Below are 15,661 nucleotides of genomic sequence, written 5' to 3'. Positions count from 1 at the left end.
TCTCCTCTTTATTCCCAATGTCTTCTTCTTGTTATGCTCTGCCCCCAATCTCTCCTCTATTCACAACCTCCTCTTAGTGATTTTCCCCACCTCCAATCTCCTCTCTATTCCCAATGTCTTTTTCTCGTTATACTCTGCCTCCAATCCCTCCTCTATTCACAACCTCTTCTTAGTGATTTTCTCCACCTCCAATGTCCTCTTTATTCTCAATGTATTCTTCTTGTTATACTCTGCCTCCAATCTCTCCTCTATTCACAACCTCTTCTTAGTGATTTTCTCCACCTCCAATGTCCTCTTTATTCTCAATTTATTCTTCTTGTTATACTCTGCCTCCAATCTCTCCTCTATTAACAAATTCTTCTTAGTGATTTTCTCCACCTCCAATCTCCTCACTATTCCCAATGTCTTCTTCTTGTTATACTCTTCCTCCATTCTCTCTTCTATTCACAACCTCTTCTTAGTGATTTTCTCCACCTCCAATCTCCTCTTTATCCCCAATGTCTTCATCTTGTTATGCTCTGCCTCCAATCTCTCCTCTATTCACAACCTCCTCTTAGTGATTTTCCCCACCTCCAATCTCCTCTCTATTCCCAATATCTCCTTCTTGTTATACTCTGCCTCCAATCTCTCCTCTATTCACAACCTCTTCTTAGTGATTTTCTCCAGCTCCAATGTCCTCTTTATTCCCTATGTCTTCCTTTTGTTATACTTTGTGTACAATCTCTCCTCTATTCACAAACTCTTCTTAGCGATTTTCTCCACCTCCAATCTCCGCTTTATTTGCAATGTATTCTTCTTGTTATACTCTGCCTCCAATCTCTCCTCTATTCACAACCTCTTCTTAGTGATTTTCTCCACCTCCAATCTTCTCTCTATTCCCAATGTATTCTTCTTGTTATACTCCTCTTCCAATCTCTCCTCTATTAACAAATTCTTCTTGGTGATATTCTCCACCTCCAATCTCCTCTGTATTCCCAATGTCTTCTTCTTTTTATACCCTGCCTCCAATCTCTCCTCTATTCAAAACCTCTTCTTAATGATTTTCTCCACCTCCAATCTCCTCTCTATTCCCAATGTCTTCTTCTTGTTATACTCTGCCTCCAATCTCTCCTCTATTCTCAACCTCTTCTTAGTGATTTTCTCCACCTCCAATCTTCTCTCTATTCCCAATGTATTCTTCTTGTTATGCTCCTCTTCCAATCTCTCCTCTATTAACAAATTCTTCTTAGTGATTTTATCCACCTCCAATCTCCTCTCTATTCCCAAGGTCTCCTTCTTGTTATACTCTGCCTCCAATCTCTCCTCTATTCTCAACCTCTTCTTAGTGATTTTCTCCACCTCCAATCTTCTCTCTATTCCCAATGTATTCTTCTTGTTATGCTCCTCTTCCAATCTCTCCTCTATTAACAAATTCTTCTTAGTGATTTTATCCACCTCCAATCTCCTCTCTATTCCCAATGTCTTATTCTTCTTTTTATACCCTGCCTCCAATTTCTCCTCTATTCACAACCTCTTCTTAATGATTTTCTCCACCTCCAATCTCCTCTCTATTCCCAATGTCTTCTTCTTGTTATACTCTGCCTCCAATCTCTCCTCTATTCACAACCTCTTCTTAGTGATTTTCTCCACCTCCAATCTTCTCTCTATTCCCAATGTATTCTTCTTGTTATGCTCCGCTTCCAATCTCTCCTCTATTAACAAATTCTTCTTAGTGATTTTATCCACCTCCAATCTCCTCTCTATTCCCAAGGTCTCCTTCTTGTTATACTCTGCCTCCAATCTCTCCTCTATTCACAACCTCTTCTTAGCGATTTTCTCCACCTCCAATGTCCTCTCTTTTCCAACTGTCTTCTTCTTTTTATACTTTGCCTCCAATCTGTCCTCTATTCACAACCTACTCTTAGTGATTTTCTATACCTCCAATCTCCTCTCTATTACCGATGTGTTCTTCTTGTTATGCTCTGCCTCAATTCTCTCCTCTATTCACAACCTCCTCTTAGTGATTTTCCCACCTCCAATCTCCTCTCTATTCCCAATGTCTTTTTCTCGTTATACTCTGCCTCCAATCTGTCCTCTATTCACAACCTCTTCTTAGTGATTTTCTCCATCTCCATTCTCCTCTTTATTCCCAATATCTCCTTCTTGTTATACTCTGCCTCCAATCTCTCCTCTATTCACAACCTCTTCTTAGTGATTTTCTCCACCTCCAATGTCCTCTTTATTCTCAATGTATTCTTCTTGTTATACTCTGCCTCCAATCTCTCCTCTATTAACACATTCTTCTTAGTGATTTTCTCCACCTCCAATCTCCTCTCTATTCCCAATGTCTTCTTCTTGTTATACTCTTCCTCCATTCTCTCTTCTATTCACAACCTTTTCTTAATGATTTTCTCCACCTCCAATTTCCTCTCTTTTCCAACTGTCTTCTTCTTTTTATACTTTGCCTCCAAGCTCTCCTCTATTCACAACTTCTACTTAGTGATTTTCTCCACCACCAATCTCCTCTTTATTCCCAATGTCTTCATCTTGTTATGCTCTGCCTCCAATCTCTCCTCTATTCACAACCTCCTCTTAGTGATTTTCCCCACTCCAATCTCCTCTCTATTCCCAATGTCTTTTTCTCGTTACACTCTGCCTCCAATCTGTCCTCTATTCACAACTTCTTCCTAGTGATTTTCTCCACCTCCAATATCCTCTTCATTCCCAATGTTTTCTTCTTGTTAAACCCTGCCTCCAATCTCTCCTCTATTCACAACCTCTTCTTAATGATTTTCTCCACCTCCAATCTCCTCCCTATTCCCAATGTCTTCTTCTTGTTATACTCTGCCTCCAATCTCTCCTCTATTCACAACCTCTTCTTAGTGATTTTCTCCACCTCCAATCTTCTCTCTATTCCCAATGTATTCTTCTTGTTATGCTCCGCTTCCAATCTCTCCTCTATTAACACATTCTTCTTAGTGATTTTATCCACCTCCAATCTCCTCTCTATTCACAATACCTCCTTCTTGTTATACTCTGCCTCCAATCTCTCCTCTCTTCACAACCTCTTCTTAGTGATTTTCTCCAACTCCAATCTCCTCTCTAATACCAATGTCTTCTTCTTGTTATACTCTGCCTCCAATCTGTCCTCTATTCAAAAACTCTTCTTAGTGATTTTCTCCACCTCCAATCTCCTCTCTATTCCCAATGTCTTCTTCTTGTATTACTCTGCTTCCAATATCTCCTCTAGTCACAACTTTTCTTATTGATTTTCTCCACCTCCAATCTTCTCTCTATGCCCGATATCTCCTTTTGTTATATGCTGCCTCCAATCTCTCCTTTATTCACAACCTCTTCTTAGTGATTTTCTCCAACTCCAATCTCCTCTTTATTCCCAATGTCTTCTTCTTGTTACACTCTGCAAACAATCTCCCCTATTCACAACCTCTTCTTAGTGATTTTCTCCACCTCCATTCTCCTCTTTAGTCCCAATGTCTTCTTCTTGTTATACTCTGCTTGGAATACCTCCGCTATTCACAAACTCTTCTTAGTGATTTTCTCCACCTCCATTATCCTCTTTAGTCCCAATGTCTTCTTCTTGTTATACTCTGCTTCCAATCTCTCCTCTATTCACAACCCCTTCTTAATGATTTTCTCCATCTCCAATCTCCTCTCTATTCCCAATGTCTTCTTCTTGTTATACTCTGCCTCCATTCTCTCTTCTATTCACAACCTTTTCTTAATGATTTTCTCCACCTCCAATTTCCTCTCTTTTCCAACTGTCTTCTTCTTTTTATACTTTGCCTTCAATCTGTCCTCTATTCACAACCTACTCTTAGTGATTTTCTCCACCTCCAATCTCCTCTCTATTACCAATGTCTTCTTCTTGTTATGCTCTGCCCCAATCTCTCCTCTATTCACAACCTCTACTTAGTGATTTTCTCCACCTCCAATCTCCTCTTTATTCCCAATGTCTTCGTCTTATTATGCTCTGCCTCCAAACTCTCCTCTATTCACAACCTCCTCTTAGTGATTTTCCCCACCTCCAATCTCCTCTCTATTCCCAATATCTCCTTCTTGTTATACTCTGTCTCCAATCTCTCCTCTATTCACAACCTCTTCGTAGTGATTTTCTCCACCTCCAATGTCCTCTTTATTCCCAATGTCTTCCTTTTGTTATACTTTGTGTACAATCTCTCTTCTATTCACAAACTCTTCTTAGTGATTTTCTCCACCTCCAATCTCCTCTTTATTTTCAGTGTATTCTTCTTGTTATACTCTGCCTCCAATCTCTCCTCTATTCACAACCTTTTCTTCATGATTTTCTCCACCTCCAATTTCCTCTCTTTTCCAACTGTCTTCTTCTTTTTATACTTTGCCTCCAATCTCTCCTATATTCACAACCTCTACTTAGTGAATTTCTCCACCTCCAATCTCCTCTTTATTCCCAATGTCTTCGTCTTGTTATGCTCTGCCTCCAATCTCTCCTCTATTCACAACCTCTTCTTAATGATTTTCTCCACCTCAAATTTCCTCTCTTTTCCAACTGTCTTCTTCTTTTTATACTTTGCCTCCAATCTCTCCTCTATTCACAACGTCTACTTAGTAATTATCTCCACCTCCAATCTTCTCTCTATTCCCAATGTATTCTTCTTGTTATACTCCGCTTCCAATCTCTCCTCTATTAACTCATTCTTCTTAGTGATTTTCTCCTCCTCCAATCTCCTCTGTATTCCCAATGTCTTCTTCTTGTTATACTCTGCCTCCAATCTCTCCTCTATTCACAACCTCTTCTTAATGATTTTCTCCACCTCCAATTTCCTCTCTTTTCCAACTGTCTTCTTCTTTTTATACTTTGCCTCCAATCTCTCCTCTATTCACAACGTCTACTTAGTAATTATCTCCACCTCCAATCTTCTCTCTATTCCCAATGTATTCTTCTTGTTATACTCCGCTTCCAATCTCTCCTCTATTAACAAATTCTTCTTAGTGATTTTATCCACCTCCAATCTCCTCTCTATTCCCAATATCTCCTTCTTGTTATACTCTGCCTCCAATCTCTCCTCTATTCACAACCTCTTCTTAATGATTTTCTCCACCTCCAATCTCCTCTCTATTACCAATGTCTTCTTCTTGTATTACTCTGCTTCCAATATCTCCTCTAGTCACAACTTTTCTTATTGATTTTCTCCACCTCCAATCTTCTCTCTATGCCCAATATCTCCTTTTGTTACATGCTGCCTCCAATCTCTCCTTTATTCACAACCTCTTCTTAGTGATTTTCTCCAACTCCAATCTCCTCTTTATTCCCAATGTCTTCTTCTTGTTACACTCTGCAAACAATCTCTCCCCTATTCACAACCTCTTCTTAGTGATTTTCTCCACCTCCATTCTTCTCTTTAGTCCCAATGTCTTCTTCTTGTTATACTCTGCTTGGAATATCTCCTCTACTCACAACCTCTTCTTAGTGATTTTCTCCACCTCCATTATCCTCTTTAGTCCCAATGTCTTCTTCTTTTTATACTCTGCCTCCAATCTCTCCTCTATTCACAACCTCTTCTTAATGATTTTCTCCATCTCCAATCTCCTCTCTATTCCCAATGTCTTCTTCTTGTTATAATCTGCCTCCATTCTCTCTTCTATTCACAACCTACTCTTAGTGATTTTCTCCACCTCCAATCTCCTCTCTATTCCCAATGTCTTCTTCTTGTTATGCTCTGCCCCAATCTCTCCTCTATTCACAACCTCTACTTAGTGATTTTCTCCACCTCCAATCTTCTCTTTAATCCCAATGTCTTCGTCTTGTTATGCTCTGCCTCCAATCTATCCTCTATTCACAACCTCCTCTTAGTGATTTTCCCCACCTCCAATCTCCTCTCTATTCCCAATATCTCATTCTTGGTATACTCTGCCTCCAATCTCTCCTCTATTCACAACCTCTTCTTAGTGATTTTCTCCACCTCCATTGTCCTCTTTATTCCCAATGTCTTCCTTTTGTTATACTTTGTGTACAATCTCTCCTCTATTAACAAACTCTTCTTAGTGATTTTCTCTACCTCCAATCTCCTCTTTATTCTCAATGTATTGTTCTTCTTATACTCTGCCTCCAATCTCTCCTCTATTCACAACCTCTTCTTAGTGATTTTCTGCACCTCCAATCTGCTCTCTATTCCCAATGTATTCTTCCTGTTATTCTCCGCTTCCAATCTCTCCTCTATTAACAAATTCTTCTTAGTGATTTTCTCCACCTCCAATCTCCTCTGTATTCCCAATGTCTTCTTCTTGTTATACCCTGCCTCCAATCTCTCCTCTATTCACAACCTCCTCTTAGTGATTTTCCCCACCTCCAATCTCCTCTCTATTCCCAATATCTCATTTTTGTTATACTCTGCCTCCAATCTCTCCTCTATTCACAACCTCTTCTTAGTGATTTTCTCCACCTCCAATGTCCTCTTTATTCCCAATGTCTTCCTTTTGTTATACTTTGTGTACAATCTCTCCTCTATTAACAAACTCTTCTTAGTGATTTTCTGCACCTCCAATCTCCTCTCTATTACCAATGTCTTCTTCTTGTTATGCTCTGCCCCAATCTCTCCTCTATTCACAACCTCTACTTAGTGATTTTCTCCACCTCCAATCTCCTCTTTATTCCCAATGTCTTCGTCTTATTATGCTCTGCCTCCAAACTCTCCTCTATTCACAACCTCCTCTTAGTGATTTTCCCCACCTCCAATCTCCTCTCTATTCCCAATATCTCCTTCTTGTTATACTCTGCCTCCAATCTCTCCTCTATTCACAACCTCTTCGTAGTGATTTTCTCCACCTCCAATGTCCTCTTTATTCCCAATGTCTTCCTTTTGTTATACTTTGTGTACAATCTCTCTTCTATTCACAAACTCTTCTTAGTGATTTTCTCCACCTCCAATCTCCTCTTTATTTTCAGTGTATTCTTCTTGTTATACTCTGCCTCCAATCTCTCCTCTATTCACAACCTCTTCTTAGTGATTTTCTCCACCTCCAATCTCCTCTTTATTTTCAATGTCTTCTTCTTGTTATACTCTGCCTCCATTCTCTCTTCTATTCACAACCTTTTCTTCATGATTTTCTCCACCTCCAATTTCCTCTCTTTTCCAACTGTCTTCTTCTTTTTATACTTTGCCTCCAATCTCTCCTATATTCACAACCTCTACTTAGTGATTTTCTCCACCTCCAATCTCCTCTTTATTCCCAATGTCTTCGTCTTGTTATGCTCTGCCTCCAATCTCTCCTCTATTCACAACCTCCTCTTAGTGATTTTCCCCACCTTCAATCTCCTCTCTATTCCCAATGTCTTTTTCTCATTACACTCTGCCTCCAATCTGTCCTCTATTCACAACCTCTTCTTAGTGATTTTCTCCATCTCCATTCTCCTCTTTATTCCCAATGTATTCTTCTTGTTATACTCTGCCTCCAATCTCTCCTCTATTCACAACCTCTTCTTAATGATTTTCTCCACCTCCAATCTCCTCTTTATTCTCAATGTATTGTTCTTCTTATACTCTGCCTCCAATCTCTCCTCTATTCACAACCTCTTCTTAGTGATTTTCTCCACCTCCAATCTTCTCTCTATTCCCAATGTATTCTTCTTGTTATTCTCCGCTTCCAATCTCTCCTCTATTAACAAATTCTTCTTAGTGATTTTCTCCACCTCCAATCACCTCTGTATTCCCAATGTCTTCTTCTTGTTACACTCTGCAAACAATCTCTCCCCTATTCACAACCTCTTCTTAGTGATTTTCTCCACCTCCATTATCCTCTTTAGTCCCAATGTCTTCTTCTTGTTATACTCTGCCTCCAATCTCTCCTCTATTCACAACCCCTTCTTAATGATTTTCTCCATCTCCAATCTCTTCTCTATTCCCAATGTCTTCTTCTTGTTATACTCTGCCTCCATTCTCTCTTCTATTCACAACCTTTTCTTAATGATTTTCTCCACCTCCAATTTCCTCTCTTTTCCAACTGTCTTCTTCTTTTTATACTTTGCCTTCAATCTGTCCTCTATTCACAACCTACTCTTAGTGATTTTCTCCACCTCCAATCTCCTCTCTATTACCAATGTCTTCTTCTTGTTATGCTCTGCCCCAATCTCTCCTCTATTCACAACCTCTACTTAGTGATTTTCTCCACCTCCAATCTCCTCTTTATTCCCAATGTCTTCGTCTTATTATGCTCTGCCTCCAAACTCTCCTCTATTCACAACCTCCTCTTAGTGATTTTCCCCACCTCCAAACTCCTCTCTATTCCCAATATCTCCTTCTTGTTATACTCTGCCTCCAATCTCTCCTCTATTCACAACCTCTTCGTAGTGATTTTCTCCACCTCCAATGTCCTCTTTATTCCCAATGTCTTCCTTTTGTTATACTTTGTGTACAATCTCTCTTCTATTCACAAACTCTTCTTAGTGATTTTCTCCATCTCCATTCTCCTCTTTATTCCCAATGTATTCTTCTTGTTATACTCTGTCTCCAATCTCTCCTCTATTCACAACCTCTTCTTAATGATTTTCTCCACCTCCAATCTTCTCTCTATTCCCAATGTCTTATTCTTGTTATACTCTGCCTCCAATCTCTCCTCTATTCACAACCTCTTCTTTTGGATTTTCTCCACTTCCAATATCCTCTCTATTCCCAATGTCTTCTTCTTGTTATACACTGCCTTAATTCTCTCTTCTATTCACAACCGCTTCTTAATGATTTTCTCCACCTCCAATCTCCTCTCTTTTCCCAATGTCTTCTTCTTGTTATGCTCTGCCTCCAATCTCTCCTCTATTCACAACCTCTTCTTAGTGATATTCTCCACCTCCATTGTCCTCTTTATTCCCAATGTCTTCCTTTTGTTATACTTTGTGTACAATCTCTCCTCTATTCAAAAACTCTTCTCAGTGATTTTCCCCACCTCCAATCTCTTCTTTATTCTCAATGTAGTGTTCTTCTTATACTCTGCCTCCAATCTCTCCTCTATTCACAACCTCTTCTTAGTGATTTTCTCCACCTCCAATCTCCTCTGTATTCCCAATGTCTTCTTCTTGTTATACTCTGCCTCCAATCTCTCCTCTATTCACAACCTCTTCTTAATGATTTTCTCCACCTCCAATTTCCTCTCTTTTCCAACTGTCTTCTTCTTTTTATACTTTGCCTCCAATCTCTCCTCTATTCACAACGTCTACTTAGTAATTATCTCCACCTCCAATCTTCTCTCTATTCCCAATGTATTCTTCTTGTTATACTCCGCTTCCAATCTCTCCTCTATTAACAAATTCTTCTTAGTGATTTTATCCACCTCCAATCTCCTCTGTATTCCCAATGTCTTCTTCTTGTTATATCCCGCCTCCAATCTCACCTCTATTCACAACCTCTTCTTAATGATTTTCTCCACCTCCAATCTCCTCTCTATTACCAATGTCTTCTTCTTGTTATACTCTGCCTCCAATCTGTCCTCTATTCAAAAACTCTTCTTAGTGATTTTCTCCACCTCCAATCTCCTCTCTATTCCCAATGTCTTCTTCTTGTATTACTCTGCTTCCAATATCTCCTCTAGTCACAACTTTTCTTATTGATTTTCTCCACCTCCAATCTTCTCTCTATGCCCAATATCTCCTTTTGTTACATGCTGCCTCCAATCTCTCCTTTATTCACAACCTCTTCTTAGTGATTTTCTCCAACTCCAATCTCCTCTTTATTCCCAATGTATTCTTCTTGTTACACTCTGCAAACAATCTCTCCCCTATTCACAACCTCTTCTTAGTGATTTTCTCCGCCTCCATTCTCCTCTTTAGTCTCAATGTCTTCTTCTTGTTATACTCTGCTTGGAATATCTCCTCTATTCACAATCTCTTCTTAGTGATTTTCTCCAACTCCATTATCCTCTTTAGTACCAATGTCTTCTTCTTGTTATACTCTGCCTCCAATCTCTCCTCTATTCACAACCTCTTCTTAATGATTTTCTCCATCTCCAATCTCCTCTCTATTCCCAATGTCTTCTTCTTGTTATACTCTGCCTCCATTCTCTCTTCTATTCACAACCTTTTCTTAATGATTTTCTCCACATCCAATTTCCTCTCTTTCCCAACTGTCTTCTTCTTTTTATACTTTGCCTCCAATCTGTCCTCTATTCACAACCTACTCTTAGTGATTTTCTCCACCTCCAATCTCCTCTCTATTCCCAATGTCTTCTTCTTGTTATGCTCTGTCCCAATCTCTCCTCTATTCACAACCTCTACTTAGTGATTTTCTCCACCTCCAATCTTCTCTTTATTCCCAATGTCTTCGTCTTGTTATGCTCTGCCTCCAATCTATGCTCTATTCACAACCTCCTCTTAGTGATTTTCCCCACCTCCAATCTCCTCTCTATTCCCAATATCTCATTCTTGGTATACTCTGCCTCCAATCTCTCCTCTATTCACAACCTCTTCTTAGTGATTTTCTCCACCTCCATTGTCCTCTTTATTCCCAATGTCTTCCTTTTGTTATACTTTGTGTACAATCTCTCCTCTATTAACAAACTCTTCTTAGTGATGTTCTCCACCTCCAATCTCCTCTTTATTCTCAATGTATTGTCCTTCTTATACTCTGCCTCCAATCTCTCCTCTATTCACAACCTCTTCTTAGTGATTTTCTCCACCTCCAATCTTCTCTCTATTCCCAATGTATTCTTCCTGTTATTCTCTGCTTCCAATCTCTCCTCTATTAACAAATTCTTCTTAGTGATTTTCTCCACCTCCAATCTCCTCTGTATTCCCAATGTCTTCTTCTTGTATACCCTGCCTCCAATCTCTCCTCTATTCACAACCTCTTCTTAATGATTTTCTCCACCTCCAATCTCCTCTCTATTCCCAATGTCTTCTTATTGTTATACTCTGCCTCCAATCTCTCCTCTATTCACAACCTCTACTTAGTGATTTTCTCCACCTCCAATCTTCTCTCTATTCCCAATGTATTCTTCTTGTTATGCTCTGCCCCAATCTCTCCTCTATTCACAACCTCTACTTAGTGATTTTCTCCACCTCCAATCTCCTCTGTATTCCCAATGTCTTCTTCTTGTTATACCCTGCCTCCAATCTCTCCTCTATTCACAACCTCTTCTTAATGATTTTCTCCACCTCCAATCTCCTCTCTATTCCCAATGTCTTCATCTTGTTATACTCTGCCTCCAATCTCTCCTCTATTCACAACCTCTACTTAGTGATTTTCTCCACCTCCAATCTTCTCTCTATTCCCAATGTATTCTTCTTGATATACTCCGCTTCCAATCTCTCCTCTATTAACAAATTCTTCTTAGTGATTTTATCCACCTCCAATCTTCTCTGTATTCCGAATGTCTTCTTCTTGTTATACTCTGCCTCCAATCTCTCCTCTATTCACAACCTCTTCTTAATGATTTTCTCCACCTCCAATCTCCTCTCTATTACCAATGTCTTCTTCTTGTTATACTCTGCCTCCAATCTGTCCTCTATTCAAAAACTCTTCTTAGTGATTTTCTCCACCTCCAATCTCCTCTCTATTCCCAATGTCTCCTTTTGTTATATGCTGCCTCCAATCTCTCCTTTATTCACAACCTCTTCTTAGTGATTTTCTCCAACTCCAATCTCCTCTTTATTCCCAATGTCTTCTTCTTGGTACACTCTGCAAACAATCTCTCCCCTATTCACAACCTCTTCTTAGTGATTTTCTCCACCTCTATTCTCCTCTTTAGTCCCAATGTCTTCTTCTTGTTATACTCTGCTTGTAATATCTCCTCTATTCACAACCTCTTCTTAGTGATTTTCTCCACCTCCATTATCCTCTTTAGTCCCAATGTCTTCTTCTTGTTATACTCTGCCTCCAATCTCTCCTCTATTCGGAACCTCTTCTTAATGATTTTCTCCATCTCCAATCTCCTCTCTATTCCCAATGTCTTCTTCTTGTTATACTCTGCCTCCATTCTCTCTTCTATTCACAACCTTTTCTTAATGATTTTCTCCACATCCAATTTCCTCTCTTTCCCAACTGTCTTCTTCTTTTTATACTTTGCCTCCAATCTGTCCTCTATTCACAACCTACTCTTAGTGATTTTCTCCACCTCCAATCTCCTCTCTATTCCCAATGTCTTCTTCTTGTTATGCTCTGCCCCAATCTCTCCTCTATTCACAACCTCTACTTAGTGATTTTCTCCACCTCCAATCTTCTCTTTATTCCCAATGTCTTCGTCTTGTTATGCTCTGCCTCCAATCTATCCTCTATTCACAACCTCCTCTTAGTGATTTTCCCCACCTCCAATCTCCTCTCTATTCCCAATATCTCATTCTTGGTATACTCTGCCTCCAATCTCTCCTCTATTCACAACCTCTTCTTAGTGATTTTCTCCACCTCCATTGTCCTCTTTATTCCCAATGTCTTCCTTTTGTTATACTTTGTGTACAATCTCTCCTCTATTAACAAACTCTTCTTAGTGATTTTCTCCACCTGCAATCTCCTCTTTATTCCCAATGTATTGTTCTTCTTATACTCTGCCTCCAATCTCTCCTCTATTCACAACCTCTTCTTAGTGATTTTCTCCACCTCCAATCTTCTCTCTATTCCTAATGTATTCTTCCTGTTATTCTCCGCTTCCAATCTCTCCTCTATTAACAAATTCATCTTAGTGATTTTCTCCACCTCCAATCTCCTCTGTATTCCCAATGTCTTCTTCTTGTATACCCTGCCTCCAATCTCTCCTCTATTCACAACCTCTTCTTAATGATTTCCTCCACCTCCAATCTCCTCTCTATTCCCAATGTCTTCTTATTGTTATACTCTGCCTCCAATCTCTCCTCTATTCACAACCTCTACTTAGTGATTTTCTCCACCTCCAATCTTCTCTCTATTCCCAATGTATTCTTCTTGTTATGCTCTGCCCCAATCTCTCCTCTATTCACAACCTCTACTTATTGATTTTCTCCACCTCCAATCTCCTCTGTATTCCCAATGTCTTCTTCTTGTTATACCCTGCCTCCAATCTCTCCTCTATTCACAACCTCTTCTTAATGATTTTCTCCACCTCCAATCTCCTCTCTATTCCCAATGTCTTCATCTTGTTATACTCTGCCTCCAATCTCTCCTCTATTCACAACCTCTACTTAGTGATTTTCTCCACCTCCAATCTTCTCTCTATTCCCAATGTATTCTCCTTGTTATGCTCCGCTTCCAATCTCTCCTCTATTAACAAATTCTTCTTAGTGATTTTATCCACCTCCAATCTCCTCTGTATTCCCAATGTCTTCTTCTTGTTATACCCTGCCTCCAATCTCTCCTCTATTCACAACCTCTTCTTAATGATTTTCTCCACCTCCAATCTCCTCTCTATTACCAATGTCTTCTTCTTGTTATACTCTGCCTCCAATCTGTCCTCTATTCAAAAACTCTTCTTAGTGATTTTCTCCACCTCCAATCTCCTCTCTATTCCCAATGTCTCCTTTTGTTATATGCTGCCTCCAATCGCTCCTTTATTCACAACCTCTTCTTAGTGATTTTCTCCAACTCCAATCTCCTCTTTATTTCCAATGTCTTCTTCTTGTTACACTCTGCAAACAATCTCTCCCCTATTCACAACCTCTTCTTAGTGATTTTCTCCACCTCCATTCTCCTCTTTAGTCCCAGTGTCTTCTTCTTGTTATACTCTGCTTGGAATATCTCCTCTATTCACAACCTCTTCTTAGTGATTTTCTCCACCTCCATTATCCTCTTTAGTCCCAATGTCTTCTTCTTGTTATACTCTGCCTCCAATCTCTCCTCTATTCACAACCTCTTCTTAATGATTTTCTCCATCTCCAATCTCCTCTCTATTCCCAATGTCTTCTTCTTGTTATACTCTGCCTCCATTCTCTCTTCTATTCACAACCTTTTCTTAATGATTTTCTCCACATCCAATTTCCTCTCTTTCCCAACTGTCTTCTTCTTTTATACTTTGCCTCCAATCTGTCCTCTATTCACAACCTACTCTTAGTGATTTTCTCCACCTCCAATCTCCTCTCTATTCCCAATGTCTTCTTCTTGTTATGCTCTGCCCCAATCTCTCCTCTATTCACAACCTCTACTTAGTGATTTTCTCCACCTCCAATCTTCTCTTTATTCCCAATGTCTTCGTCTTGTTATGCTCTGCCTCCTATCTATCCTCTATTCACAACCTCCTCTTAGTGATTTTCCCCACCTCCAATCTCCTCTCTATTCCCAATATCTCATTTTTGTTATACTCTGCCTCCAATCTCTCCTCTATTCACAACCTCTTCTTAGTGATTTTCTCCACCTCCAATGTCCTCTTTATTCCCAATGTCTTCCTTTTGTTATACTTTGTGTACAATCTCTCCTCTATTAACAAACTCTTCTTAGTGATTTTCTCCACCTCCAATCTCCTCTTTATTCTCAATGTATTGTTCTTCTTATACTCTGCCTCCAATCTCTCCTCTATTCACAACCTCTTCTTAGTGATTTTCTCCACCTCCAATCTTCTCTCTATTCCCAATGTATTCTTCTTGTTATTCTCCGCTTTCAATCTCTCCTCTATTAACAAATTCTTCTTAGTGATTTTCTCCACCTCCAATCTCCTCTGTATTCCCAATGTCTTCTTCTTGTTATACCCTGCCTCCAATCTCTCCTCCATTCACATCATCTTCTTAATGATTTTCTCCACCTCCAATCTCCTCTCTATTCCCAATGTCTTCTTCTTGTTATACTCTGCCTCCAATCTCTCCTCTATTCACAACCTCTTCTTAGTGATTTTCTCCACCTCCAATCTTCTCTCTATTCCCAATGTATTCTTCTTGTTATGCTCTGCTTCCAATCTCTCCTCTATTAACAAATTCTTCTTAGTGATTTTATCCACCTCCAATCTCCTCTCTATTCCCAATATATCCTTCTTGTTATACTCTGCCTCCAATCTCTCCTCTATTCACAACCTCCTCTTAGTGATTTTCTCCACCTCCAATCTCCTCTCTATTACCAATCCTCGCTATTCCCAATGTCTTCTTCTTGTTATACTCTGCCCCCAATCTGTCCTCTATTCAAAATCTCTTCTTAGTGATTTTCTCCACCTCTAATCTTCTCTCTATTCCCAATGTCTTCTTCTTGTTATACTCTGCCTCCATTCTCTCTTCTATTCGCAACCTTTTCTTAATGATTTTCTCCACATCCAATTTCCTCTCTTTTCCAACTGTCTTCTTCTTTTTATACGTTGCCTCCAATCTGTCCTCTATTCACAACCTACTCTTAGTGATTTTCTCCACCTCCAATCTCCTCTTTATTCCCAATGTCTTCGTCTTGTTATGCTCTGCCTCCAATCTCTCCTCTATTCACAACCTCCTTTTAGTGATTTTCCCCACCTCCAATCTCCTCTCTATTCCCAATGTCTTTTACTCGTTATACTCCGCTTCCAATCTCTCCTCTATTCACAACCTCTTCTTAGTGATTTTCTCCACCTCCAATGTCCTCTTTATTCCCAATGTATTCTTCTTGTTATACTCCGCTTCCAATCTCTCCTCTATTCACAACCTCTTCTTCGTGATTTTATCCACCTACAATCTCCTCTCTATTCCCAATATCTCCTTCTTGTTATACTCTGCCTCCAATCTCTCCTCTATTCACAACCTCTTCTTAGTGATTTTCTCCACCTCCAATGTCCTCTTTATTCCCAA

This window comes from Ambystoma mexicanum, chromosome 4p (assembly GCF_040938575.1).
Source record: "Ambystoma mexicanum isolate Mex_15411 chromosome 4p, UKY_AmexF1_1, whole genome shotgun sequence".
NCBI lineage: Eukaryota > Metazoa > Chordata > Amphibia > Caudata > Ambystomatidae > Ambystoma > Ambystoma mexicanum.
Note: the sequence above shows the minus strand (reverse complement) of the source record.